The following is a 13,489-nucleotide window of genomic DNA, read 5'->3' as shown; positions in this document are numbered from 1 at the left end:
TACCTGAGGACAGGAAGGTGTATAAAGACACCTTAAAAGCTCATTACATTCTCGTGAAGGCAGCCAAGAAAAACTTCTTTCAAACCAAGATAGAAAATGACAAAAATAAGAGAAAGGAAATCTTTATTATAGTTAAATCCTTTACCGCCCCGAAAGCAGGCACAAAGGAAGGGCCATGCACAGAATAATAGTCTAAGCAAATAGCTCAATTCTTCCACAAAAAGATCTCCGTGATTCAACAAGCCTTCACTAACATCTCAGAGGAAGAAGTGCCCTTTTATCTTAGTACTAATAGCACATTTCACCTCTTGGATCCTCCATCTTTACTAGCTTTCCCTGAGTTTCAGCTTGAAGAATCACCGACCCTTCTCCAAAGCATTAAGTCTGGCTCTCCTACTGACCCATGTCCAGCAAATATCCTGAACCTATTAGCTCCCACCATAAACGCCACGGTAAACCAGTTCTTTAATGCTTCCCTCTCCTCAGGCAACATGCTGAAATTATAGAACAATGCTAAGATTCTTCCACGGATAAAAAAAAACGACGGACCCTGCCAACTACAGGCCAATCTCCCTTCTTCCGGCCCTTTCCAAAGTTTGAGAGAAGCATGTAAACAAGGCCCTCCAAAAACACATTGAAGATGGGAAGCTCCTTCATGAGCCCCAATCTGGTTTTAGGGCTAACTACAGTACAGAGGCTGCTCTGCTGGAAGTAACTGAATTTCTCAAGGGTAACCTGGACCATGGAGGCAAGGCTGTTCTGATACTGCTCGGTCTGTCGGCGGCCTTCAATACGGTCCCACATGAGAGGCTCCGGGAGAGACTTGCTAACATCGGCCTGAGGGGGGACCGTCTTAACATGGATGTCATCCTTCTTGGCAATGATGTTGCTCCTCTGTACCGTATTATGTGCCTCCCTTCGTAGCTTGCTGTCTTCCTGTTTATTGTATTACTCTCCTGGATTCATTTGTCTGGAAATCATGCCATTATTCCTACTTGATGTTGATATTGGATCTATGCTCTTCTTTTCCTCATTATTTGCCCCCCTTGTAGCCTGCTTTATACCTGTTTATTGTACTACTCTCCTTGATTCATCTGTCTGGGAATTATGCTATTATTCATGTGGTGCATTCTTACTTGATGTCGTTATTAGATTTATGTCCTGCCTTCCATCCTATGTAAAGCACTCTGATATCCTTTGGGATTTTGTTCGCGCTATATAAAACTTTATAAATAAATAGATCTCAGGACATCTGGCTCCCCCCTTTCTCATCCTCGGTTCCAGCCATGAATGTAGGTGTCCCTCAGGGCTCCATTCTCAGTCCTACCCTTTTTATTATATATCTATCCCCCCTTGCATTTCTGGTAGAGGAAGAGGGCGCCAAAATTGTTTCCTATGCTGATGACACTCAGCTGATTTTTACATGTGAAAAATGAACCGACTTTGATGGGGCAATGATTAGGTCTTGCCTCACAAAGGTTTTTAACTGGCTTAAGGTCAATCAGCTGAAGTGCAATCCTGACAAAATTGAAGTTGTTTTCCTTGGTAATCCAGAAATGCCTGACTGGAGCTCTTGGTGGCCAGAAGATCTGCCACCCCACCCGCGGAAACGGAGAAAGTAAAAAACTTACGAATTGTCATAGGCAAGACACTCTCCTTGCGCTTTCAAATCCAAAACCTAACTGGCGCTTGCTTTGGCATACTCCGGATGCAAAACAAATTCCTGCCACTGTTACCGCTTGAAAGCAGAAAGATCGTTGTGCAGGCTCTGCTGATGTCAAAGCTTGACTATGTCAACAGCTTGTACCTCAGTCTTCCCAAATCCCTTATCCAGCGCCTACAAGTGGTACAAAACGCGGCAGCCAGAGCCATCCTGAGACCTAAACCCAGATCGCTACACTGGCTCCGCATAAAAGAACGGATCGACTTCAAAGCGATGACCATCTTCTTTAAAGCTTTCCACAGCTTAGGAGCTGGCTATCTAAATAAGTGCGTTAATCGCTACACAACATCTAGACCCCTAAGATCCTCCAATGCCAACCTGGCCATCATGCCTAAAATATGCTGTGCCCGCACTGGGGGCAGATCCCTTGGCTTTCTAGGCACAACATTGTGGAATAGACTCCCTAAGTTTCTGAACCGAACCACAGACCTACTCTCTTTCAGGAAGAACTTAAAAACCTGTCTTTTTAATAACTGATAGGTCTTTTACGTGTGTTTTTCTCTTGCAGTCATACGCCAGGACACTCTAGTCTGAGTAGCTGCGTGCTTTATTAAATACACTATTTCATTTCATTAGGTCCCTGACAGTGCAAAGGAACACTCGTCCAAATTCTAAGGGCCTTATTTATGAGGCCTTGCTTCACTTTTACGCTGCTGGTGCGTCACTTTTTGTGACGCACTAGCAGCGTAAAAAATGTGCCATGTTGCGCCCTATTTAAAAAGTGACGCATCTAGGCAGATGTGTCACTTTGTAAACCCCTGCACCACATTATTCCTGCGCCAGGTATAATGTATGCAGGATGGGCATTTCCACGTAAGTAAGCCTCGTAGAAGTGATGCAGTGAAATCTACCAGATTTCACTGCGCCACTTCTAGAGTGCAAATGCGTCAATATCTTACACCTGCCTCACAGCAGGCATAAGACTGATGCAGGCCCATTCACATGGGGCTTGCCCCATGTGAAAGAACACATTGCTGGAGTTGCGTCTATTTTCAGACACAGCCCAGCAATGCATCACTTTTGCGCCTACAGATACTTCAGAAATGCTGACGTATCTGTACCTCCTTGCAACATGATGCTTCATGTCGCAAGGAGGGCGCACTAAGAAGTGGTGCATCCCTGTTTTCACACAGCGATGCATCACTTCTCAGCAATACGGCCAAAAATGTGTTTATATCTAATATTCAGGGATAGTTATGTGTGTTTTCAATATGGTAACATAGCAGCAGCTCACCAATATTACTGCAAATAATCTCTTTGAGGTCCTCCCATTTCTTATATGTTAGGCCTTGTTTTGAGCTAAAATACATTTTTTAATGCATATTGCATGAAACATAAACACAGCATTTCTCTGCAAAATGGTTGTATTAGACTCTCATACATCAGGTACATAGAAAATAAATTAAAGGAAAACAGTATTTAAAACACTCTATTTAAGAAATATTCAAGGTCATTAGGGCAAAACTCTGGAGAATGGAGCTGACTCTGTCAGGGGGCCCCCTCAAAGGCTGGGGCCCTGGGCCAGAGCCCACTTTGCCCATGCATTAAAACGTCTCTGGGTGGAGGCCCAGTGGAGAGGGAATGAACGGGCAGTAAGGGGTCGGTGAGCAGGGGATGACGAGACCCATTCAATGGGCAGTTCGTGGATGGAGTATGGGCAGGAGATTGGAGAATGGGCAGGAGATGTGGGAAAGGGAAAGAGACTGGAGAATGGGTAGGAGGGTAGATAATAGGCAGGTACTGAAATAGAGGCAAAACATAGAAATAAATGTCAGAGTGAAGAACGGAGAGGAGAGGGGTGACTGTGCAGGAGAGGGGTAAATGGGCAGGAGACAGGTGACTGGGCAGGAGAGGTGTGAATGGGTAGGAGAGGGCGGAATGGGCAGGAGAGGGGTAAATTGGCAGGAGAGGGGTGACTGGACAGGAGAGGGATGACTGGGCAGGAGAGGGGTGAATGGGCAGAAGAGGGGCAAATGGGCAGGAGAGGGATGAATGGGCAGTAGAGGGGCGAATGGGCAGGAGAGTCGAGAATGGCTAGGAGGGTAGATAATGTGCAGGTTCTGGAATAGAGGCAAAAGTAGAAATAAGCGTCAGAGTGGAGAATGGGCAGGAGAGGGGTGAATGGGCAGGAGAGCGGTGAATGGGCAAGAGAGCGGTAAATGGGCAAGAGAGCAGTAAATGGGCAGGAGAGGGGTGAATGGGCAGGAGAGGGGTGAATGTGTAGGAGATGCGTGAATGGGAAGGAGAGGGGTGAAAGACAGGAGAGGTGAATGGGCAGGAGAGCGGTGAATGGGCAAGAGAGCAGTGAACGGGCGAGAGAGTTTGAATGGGCAGGAGAGGGGTAAATGGGGAAGAGAGCAGTGAATGGGCAGGAGGAAGTGAATGAGCAGGAGAGCGGTGATGGGCAGGAGAGGGGTGAATGGCGGGAGAGGGGTGAATGGACAGGGGATGTGAATGGGCAGGAGAGCGGTAACTGAGCAAGAGAGCAGTGAATGGGCAGGAGAGTGGTGTATGGGCAGGAGAGATGTGAGTGGGCAGGAGAGTGGTGAATGGGCAGGAGAGGGGTGAATGGGCAGGGGAGGTGAATGGGCAAGAGAACAGTGAATAGGCATGAGAGCAGTGAATGGGTAGGAGAGAGGTGGGCGGGCAGTAGAGGGTGAATGGGCAGGAGAGGGATGACATGGCAGGAGAGCCGTGAATGAGCAAGAGAGGGGTAAATGGGCAGATGGGTGAATGGGCAGGAGAGCAGTGAATGGCAGGAGAGAGGTTAATGGGCAGGAGAGTGGTGAATGGACAAGAGAGGTGAATGGGCAGGAGGGGTGAATGGGCAAGAGAGCAGAGAATGGGCAGGAGCACGGAAAAGAGCAGGAGAGGGGTAAATGGGCAGGAGAGGGGTGAATGGCGGGAGAGTGATGAATGGGCAGGAGAGGGGTGAATGGGCATGTGAGCGGTGAATGGGCAGGAGAGCGGTGAATGGGCAGGAGAGGGGTGACTGGCTGGAGAGAGGTGACTGGGTAGGAGAGCGGTGAATGGGCAGGAGAGGGGTAAATGGGCAGGGGAGGGGTGAATGGGCAAGAGAGTTTGTGAATGGTCTGGAGAGGGTTTACTGGCAGGAGAGGGTTGAATGAACAGGAGAGCAGTGAATGGGCAGGAGGGGGTAAATGGGAAAGAGAGCAGAGAATGGGCAGGAGCACAGGAATGGGCAGGAGAGGGGTGATGGGCAGGAGAGGGGTGAATGGCGGGAGAGGGATGACTGGGCAGGAGAGTGGTGAATGGGCAGGAAATGGTTTACTGGTGGGAGAGGGGTGAATGGGCAGGAGAGGGGTGAATGGGCAGGACAGCGGTGAATGGGCAGGAGGGCGGTGAATCGGCAGGAGAGCGTTTACTGGCAGGAGAGTGGTGATGGGCAGGAGGTGGTGAATGAGCAAGAGATGGGTGAATGGGCAGGAGAGCGGTGAATCGGCAGGAGAGCGTTTACTGGCAGGAGAGCGGTGATGGGCAGGAGGGCGGTGAATGAGCAAGAGAGGGGTGAATGGGCAGGAGAGCGGTGAATGGGCAGGAGAGCGGTGAATGGGCAGGAGAGTGTTTGGAGAGTGGTGAAAGGGCCGGAGAGAGGTGAATGAGCAAAAGAGCTGTGAATGGGTAGGATTGTGGTGAATGGGCAGAAGGTGGTGAATGGGCAAGAGAGCAGAGAATGGGCAGGAGGGCGGTGAATGGGCAGGAGGGGGAGGGCGGTGAATGGGCAAGAGAGGGGTGAATGGCGGGTGAATGGATAAGGGGTGGGAAGGCGGTGAATGAGGAGTTCCTGGAACATGGGCGAAGGTAGAAATAAGTTTGTTGAACGTGGACCCGGGTTGTGCAGCGCCCTCTGCCGAGAGGGGGAGGCGTGGAGGCGGGAAAGGGACACCTGAGCCCGAGGAGGCAGCCGAGGCGCTGCAGGTAGGAGAGGGTGTTATGCAGCGGCGGGTGTGAAGGTCGGCAGAGGGGGGAGAGTTCGAGGAGAGGTGAGAGTGGAGGAGGGGCTGTGAACAGACTAGTGACCAGGGGCAGGGGGGTGTGGGGGCTGAGAGAGCATAGGGGCGAATAAAGCAGAGGGCGGACAGACGGGAGCCGCACCCCATGGTCGGTGAGGGACAGCCACGGCTGAACGCGGCCTGGTGCTGCCAGAAAGGGGGCAGTAGGGGAACACGGCGGGTGAACTTGCTGACCTGGGACCGGTGGCCCCTGAGGGCCATGCCATCTCCTGGCCGCTTCAGACCGGCCCTGACCTCGGTGGGGGCCACCTGGGACTCTCCCGGGCACTGATTGGGGCACAGCTCCCTGTAACTGGAGGGCCCCGGCAGAGCCCTCTGGGAGAGCCGGGGGGAGCGCGCCGCATCCAAGGGACGGTGTAAAGCGCAGCGACTGCCAAGGCCTCGGCCTCTCGGCGCTGCACCTCGCCTCAAGCCTCTCCGTCCTGAATGCTTGCATCTGGGGCACAAGAATAAACACATGGACAGCACGGGACGAGTCACTGTATGAATGGATACGTTTATCGATGACTGGACAGCGAGCTGTGCAGGAGACACAATCGACGCGAAGAAGGAGGCCACGATACGTCAATTATCCCCACGACCTGTGGAGCTCCGATAAAAAGAACGGAAACCGCTTTTTTTTGTCTGGAAAGATGAAGTGAACGAACCCTGGAACGCAAGAGCTTCGAGGCGCACCGTACAGGGTCAGGGATTAACAAACACTAGTGCAAGCCGTGCCCGCAGCTGCCCCTGTGACCTCCTCAGCACAGCCCTGTGTCATATGCTTGATAACGTGTGTGGTGGTGTGAGGAGCTGTGAAGTACAAATAAAGTATTATTCACTCACACCCACAGGGTACAAACGGAGCGCCAACTGCCCCTCTGTCGAGGTTTAAGGCACGTGCGCTTCGTCAGGGCCAAGCTTCAGACGTGTGTTTCTTGTTATGAATGAAAATGCATACTTTCAAGAAGGGGGCAGCGTGGTACATGCCACGCGGACTGGCATTGCACGTGCATTTGTTGTGTCCAGGTGAGGATGCGTTTGCACGTGTAGGTACGTGTGCTTGATGTTCACGCAGTGCATTGTCAAAGTCTGTGCAAGACGATATCTCGGCGATGCCATTAATAGCGCTTCGTGCAGTCCTGCCGTTTCCAAGCGCTTTTAAACAACAATCGTGCCAGTCATAGTACGTTCATGGCAAATGTGATGTGCTCCCGACCCTTACCCAATGACATCTAACTTAACTTATTGGCAACACATCGCGATATCTATATATATATGTGTGTGTTCTAAGCTTCCAGCGTCTTTAAATGGGACAGAACCGGAAAAAGCACGTGTTCTGTTCAGAAACTGAAAATGGTGACGGCGATGACAATATGTGTAGGGTCCGGTTCAACACAGAGCACACGTGTGAGGGTTTAGTGTGGGTAGCGTTGTGATATGAGCATGATGCATACAGCCCCCCTGAACCCCTATGGAGAATAAAAGCGGTGGCCGGCCTTGGAGCGTCAAAACCGCGACCTGCAGAAGGCGTGAAGGATGAGTAGGTGACTTAATGAGCCGTTTATTTTTAATTATGATGAATGGGGCTGTGCGCGCCCACGTTCCCTGCATGCATCATGTCACGACAGCGCAGACACTGGCTTTTCACTGCAGTTCGTGATAATGAGGCAGGGGGTTGGGGAGGGGGGCAGTTTTCAGGCTGCATACTAGTACTTTTTTGTAGGTGAGTAGTTGATAAATATTTTCGAGAGTCAACCCATGCAGCGCCTAGAAGCACGCAACAGCCTGAAGGTTTCATTAGTTAGACGTCATTAATACAAGACACACATCTAATTTTAAAAAAATGTTTTGATGAATTCACACGAATGTGAGGCATTCCCCTGTGCATTCGGGGCACATTTGCTTTTCAGTCCTCCCAGGGAGCAGAGTATATATATATATATATATATATATATATATATATATATATATATATATATATATATATATATATATATATATATATATATATATATATATATATATATATATATATATATATATATATATATACACAAATATATATATATATTTATTTATGTATATGTATATATATTTATTTTATTTTTTCTCGCTCCCAATCATGTGTTTTAGACTTCGGTTCCCTTTTATCCATTTGACATGCTATAATCCAATTGGACGTGTATCGTGTATGCATTCACTCCCGGGCGAGGTGCAGTGTGTGGACGGAGCGATACTTGTGAAATGTCCCCTGCACCAGGGTCCGCACAGGACTCGGGAGTATCATGTCTCCACAGCACTGGGATTCAGGTCTCCGCATAAAATATTGCATTTGATATACCGGGTCTGCTTTAAGCGGCTGGAAGAAGCCCACAACTTGGGGTTTCATTGGTTCCACGTGACCATTGCAAATTAATTTAATGTGACCATTGCAAATTAATTTAATTTTTCCGATGAATTCTAACAATCGTGAGGCATTCCCCCGTGCCTTCGCGAGCAGATTTGACTTTCATCCCTCCCATGATCAGAGTATTTATAATTCCCACGTACCCATTAATGTGTTTATTAATCGTCTCCTTTTTTATCCATTTGACATTCTATAATATAATTGGGCGCAAATACATTCATCCAAGTGTCACGCGCAGGCCACTCTTCTCACAAATCTAGCGCTTTGTGCGGCCACACCGCACGTCAGCTGCCGCCTGTATGGAGTTCCCTGCCTGGGGGTGTATATTTCGACCAGACACGTTACTCGAAGACTACAGCGCACAGGCATCCAGCCTTTGATTCGTAGATCGATTCATAAATTCATCCTAGTCCTTGTTATAGCACTTTGCTTTACAAAGCGCTTGTTAGAGCGGTTTGCCCTCGAATCACTTTAAACCACAGGTGCTACATTTGAACAATTTATTGTTACTTATTATGTCCGCCTTTGGAACACGAAATGCTAAATCGGCCTTGCAGGAAGCGAATACGTAATCGTTGATTTGAGAGAAGCGCTTAGAAACTCTTTTACCATAAACGAACCGACAGTCGAGTCGTAACAGTTCTTTTCGCAGGGCACCCGCCTGGGCGAGTGATTTACAAAGCGATACTACGCTCCCTGCCACCTGACCCGGCAGCCCTTTGTCGGAGCGGTTTATTGTGCTAGAAACTGCTTTAAAGCGCTATATTAGGTAAGGCCATGTATGCAACAAGCAACTGGCACGAAAATATCTGCAGGGGAAATATCTCCATGGCTCCTTTTAGCACGCGACCATCACCTGCTGCATATAGGCAATGCACACAATATATCACATGGCACACTGCACTGTCACCGAGGGCAGGAACACAGCACCCGAGTGGTATCAGAAGGCTGAAAGGCAGCGCGGGATTACACTGCTTATTGGTTGACCCGTGAAGGATGAAAGGCTGAGTGTAATTACACAACGAGATTTTGTGTTCATTGTTTGACCCTGAATGAGGATAGACTGGTGGGCTCCGAGCCTGCGGCCGCGAGTGTCTGTTAGGGGTGACTGAGCCCATGTCTTTAACCCTCCTGCCAGGTAATGTGCACGTACATAGACACATGAATGAATGCCCATTCAGGCGTGTTCGCGAATGAATGAATGACAAATGAATGAGCTGATACATTAGCGGCCTTGAGAGAGAGAAACAGGCAGGAGTAACTACACGGGGACTCGACTGTGAACCGCGGGTGACACACAGACATCCAAGGAGCGGTGATTCAGAAAACCCTGACATCTCGTCTCGTCCCCCCCCCAGAGGCAGCTGAGATGTGTGCGACCGCCAGAGGGACAGGGGGGCCGGCGCGGAACTGAAACCACGGGCAAGGCGGCGTGAAGAGAACACAAAATAAAGCGGGAACATCAACTGCTGACAGTATGCGGGCGCCCCCGAGGGGAGGGGGGTGTGCATGGATGCCGTTATATGTGTGGGGGCAGGTACAGGGTCAATGAATATTTCTAAGATATGGAAGATTGAGTGGTACTTCATAACATTCGACAGGGGACCCCATCATTTTGTGTTACAGCACTCCAGGATTGGGGCTCAGACATATGTTGTGCACACAGTCACACAACGTGGGTACAAGTGGAAGCCGGGATCACATCGAAGTAATTCACCTCAGGGCCTACAATTTAAAAACTCCAGTAGAAACACCAGGGGGCAGATTTACAAGCCCCTTGCGCCACTTTTGCATCACTTTTCCCATGTTAAAAGTGACGCAAAAGTGGCGCAAGGGGCTTGTAAATCTGCCCCCAGGTGTTCTCTCCAGTCAGGATGTCACTGGCTGCGGTGAAGGCCCATTGTGCACACACACATTTTACCTGCAACGCAATCAGCCCCGGCCCCCGGGGAGCACGGAGTACACAAGTCTCTTAAAGAAAGCGCTCACCGCCCCAACCCTGACAAGAGCCCCCTCACTTCTTAGCGCGGGGTGGGCTTTTAGCTGCACAGGGGCTAGTCTGGCCATATTACCGAAATACAGCGAAGCAGCCCTCTGCCGATGTGTGTGTGTGGGGGGGAGGGTGGGGGGAGCACCTGTGCAAGCAACACCACCGCCGTGAGCTAAACAGACTTAACCCTTAATGTATACAAACTGTACGAACTACAACAGGGCTGCTGCCACAGCGCTTCACTGCGCCCTTCTGGCATTTCTAAGCGCTACAAAGGGTTAGTGTTGTTAAGATTTAGAGACGACCACTGCTAGTCCGCTACTTACATAGGAAGCGTTCAAGAATAGCGTCGCGGGTCTGTAGGGTTATATACAATACATTATTGTTTTTATTTAAATAAAAACAATTATTATGTACAATAAAATATTCCTTTTATTTCTCAAAAAGCCTCAAGTTGTTTACAGAAACATACCCGGAAAGGGACGCCTGCGTGTGCCCACCGTGGTTCTGGCGCCCCGGTCATCGCCAGTGGCAGCAGGGTTTCAAACTGTGCCCTCGGCGCGCCTCTGTGGGGCTCGAGGCCGGTGGGCGCTGCTTTTCCAATACCTCACATTCGATGGATAGGCCGTGGTTAAAGGCGAAGAAGACAAGGGAAAGGAGGTCAGACAGAAAAGGAAAATGAAGAAATGCGCTGGAGGTCAGACAGAAAAGGAAAATGCAGAAATGCGCTCGGGAAGAATGAAAGAATAAACTTGCAATGGAGAAAAGTGAATATTAAAGCAATAATAATTATTATAATATTACTACTACGACTAATAATAAAAACAATATTAATAATAAAAACAATAATAATAATACATCAAAGAAAACGAGGGGAAGAATGTAAGGAAGAAAAAAAAGAAACTAGAAAAGTGAAAATAACAATCAAAGAAAGAAATATACAAAAACAGAAAAATGAAGGAAGCGAAGGAAATCAAAGTAAAAAACAAAAGAGAAATAAGGAAGCTACAAGCAAGACATAATTGAGAAGTGGAAGGAAACGGGAAAATGAGACGAAGAAACTAAAAAAACACGAGGCCGGATAAAAAGAGGATATATACAAAATATATTGCAAATAGACGAGGGAACGTAGAAAACAAAGAGGAAGTCAAAGAGGCGGAAGAAAAGAAAAAAATTGAAAACAGGAACAGAAGGCAAATGAAACAAGAAAGGAAGAAAACAGCGCGAATGACAGAAAGAAACCAGAACTGGAACAAACGGATCAGTGAGGGATAAACGCGAAATAAAAAAATGCACATTTTCAAATAAACCCCCCAGAAAACTTCCTCCAATCTCCGATTCAAAAGACTTGCCTTCACTTTAAAAAAAAATACGACATAAGGGCCCTGTCGGCGTTTGTGGAGCGTTTCTGGAAGTGTGCTTAAAATATATCCTTAAAGTTATAGCAGCCTCTACGGAGCGGAATTATAAATACAACGCGATGGAAGCAGTGAACCCCGCAGCCCTCAACCCCTTGTAGCCGGCAGCGCGGGGACGAGAGGCCATGTGCACGGCAGGGGCAGCGACGGGAAGCGTCACTTTATCCGTCCCGCACTGCTATTGCTACTATCAATCAGCGCGACCTGTCACGATAGGGGGCACTTTACCATCTGACGGGGGTCCTCTGACATGACTCTGAATATATGGGGTGTTTGAGGACATGCAGAATGTATGTATAGGTGTGCATTTAAATTTCATCAGAATCAAATGGGAATGCAAGTTAAACTTTCCCGTTGAAGGTTCGATCCAGGGTAGGAAAATATGTTTAAAAAAAAACAAAAAACATACAGTGAGCCTGGGTGTGTAAGTGGAGTTTAACACACGCAACACAACCAGCGGAGCCACGCGCTCAGACACGCGGATCTCCAGTCTCCTGGGGTTAGTTTGGTAATGTAGCCCCCACCACCATCTCCCCCGCGGCACAAATACAGGTACACAGAAAAAGAAACCCTGTACGACAGATGTACCTCCGGCGTCTTCTGTGCTGTGCACCCGGCGCTGTCCGATCACAAACTGTTCAGCGTCCAATGGAGGCAATTAAAGCGCCAACTCGTGACGAACACGGGCGAGGTGCTGGCGAGCAGTGACCGGCAGAGGCACAGAACCGAAAACAAACCGAAGACACCTAGCGGGAGCGAGAGGCGGCAGCCACCCCCGCCGCCGCTCGAGGTCGTTTATGGAAACAAATAAACCAACGTAGTTTTTACAAGATGCACGTCGTAAAATGAAATACACTCATTTGACGTCATTATGCACGTGTTTTTTCTTTCATATTTTTTGTTATTCTGAGTGGGGCGGGGATGAGCCTGAACAATATATACATCTTAAAATTAGCAGGATACATACATGCACAGTAAATTAATTGCACACACACTGGCTCTCTCCCCAAGTTCGTTTTCAGTAATTTCGGTGCAGGTCTGAAGCGGTTAGAGCGTTTACCGAGCGATTCACAGCGCTTTACAGTTGTTCCCAGTTATCTTCATTACTGCAGTGTCAGTCTTCGTCAGTACCGTAATTTCTCACTGGAGGTAATGTGAATGCACCCCAACCCCCCTCCGAGGCAGGCAGGCCGAGCCCATATTTATTTAATATAGGGGGATACAACAATATAGTGGCTGATATACAGAAGCATTCATGAGTATGCAAATGAGTACCACATGAGTACTCTTTACATACTCCTATATGGCTGCGAATACACTCCTACTCCCCAAAAATCATTGTGAGTAGCCCATGTAATTTTTTTTACAATTCCGCTGTACCCGGTCGTTCTGTCTTTTTCTAACTTTTACAAGCTCAGGGAGCCTATTGTCAACCATAGGCTGGTTTGGTATTTGTTCCCGCAGCAAGATGGCGGCGCCCCAGTCTGCACTCACAGTACTCTCTACGAGTAGTGTTTATGGAGAGGTGCAGTGCACCTATACGAGCACATGGAGCCTATTGACAACAACCATAGGCTGGTTTGGTATTGGTATTTGTTCCCGTAGCAAGATGGCGGCCCCCACAGTACTCTTTATAAGTAGTGTTTATGGGGGGTGCAGTGCAGGTCCTATCAGTGTGGACCTCATTAAAGGTCTCTTTGAGATTGGAGGAGGTTATTCGCTCTGTAGTTGGGCCCCGAGGCCTATGCCTTTTCTAAGTTATTTCTTCAGGACTGTGGACAGGCAAGAGGACTTGCAGCATCCTTGCAGCGCCAAGAGACTTTTGTAATGAGCGCTATACAAAAGAAACCGATCCGGTGTGGGTGGTTTGAGTGATCATAAATTAACACGTGTGGCTAATTAACCTGGTAGGCCTGAATTTTTGAACAGTGGGGC

At 48.5% G+C, this 13,489-nt stretch overlaps 1 protein-coding gene across 1 annotated transcript in view; it reads right to left on the bottom strand.

The window, feature by feature from the left end:
- Nucleotides 1–12,347, bottom strand: part of GATA4 (GATA binding protein 4) — a 158,214-nt gene extending 145,867 nt beyond the window's left edge. Inside the window, exon 1 of the mRNA XM_085610436.1 lies at nucleotides 12,143–12,347. The gene's annotated coding sequence lies outside the window, so the exon portion shown is untranslated. The remainder of the gene's footprint in view (nucleotides 1–12,142) is intronic.
- Nucleotides 12,348–13,489: the final 1,142 nt, after the last annotated feature.

This window comes from Triturus cristatus, chromosome 6, assembly GCF_964204655.1.
Source record: "Triturus cristatus chromosome 6, aTriCri1.1, whole genome shotgun sequence".
NCBI classification, from domain to species: Eukaryota; Metazoa; Chordata; class Amphibia; order Caudata; family Salamandridae; genus Triturus; species Triturus cristatus.
Note: the sequence above shows the minus strand (reverse complement) of the source record. Positions and strands in the feature narration are given on the sequence as shown.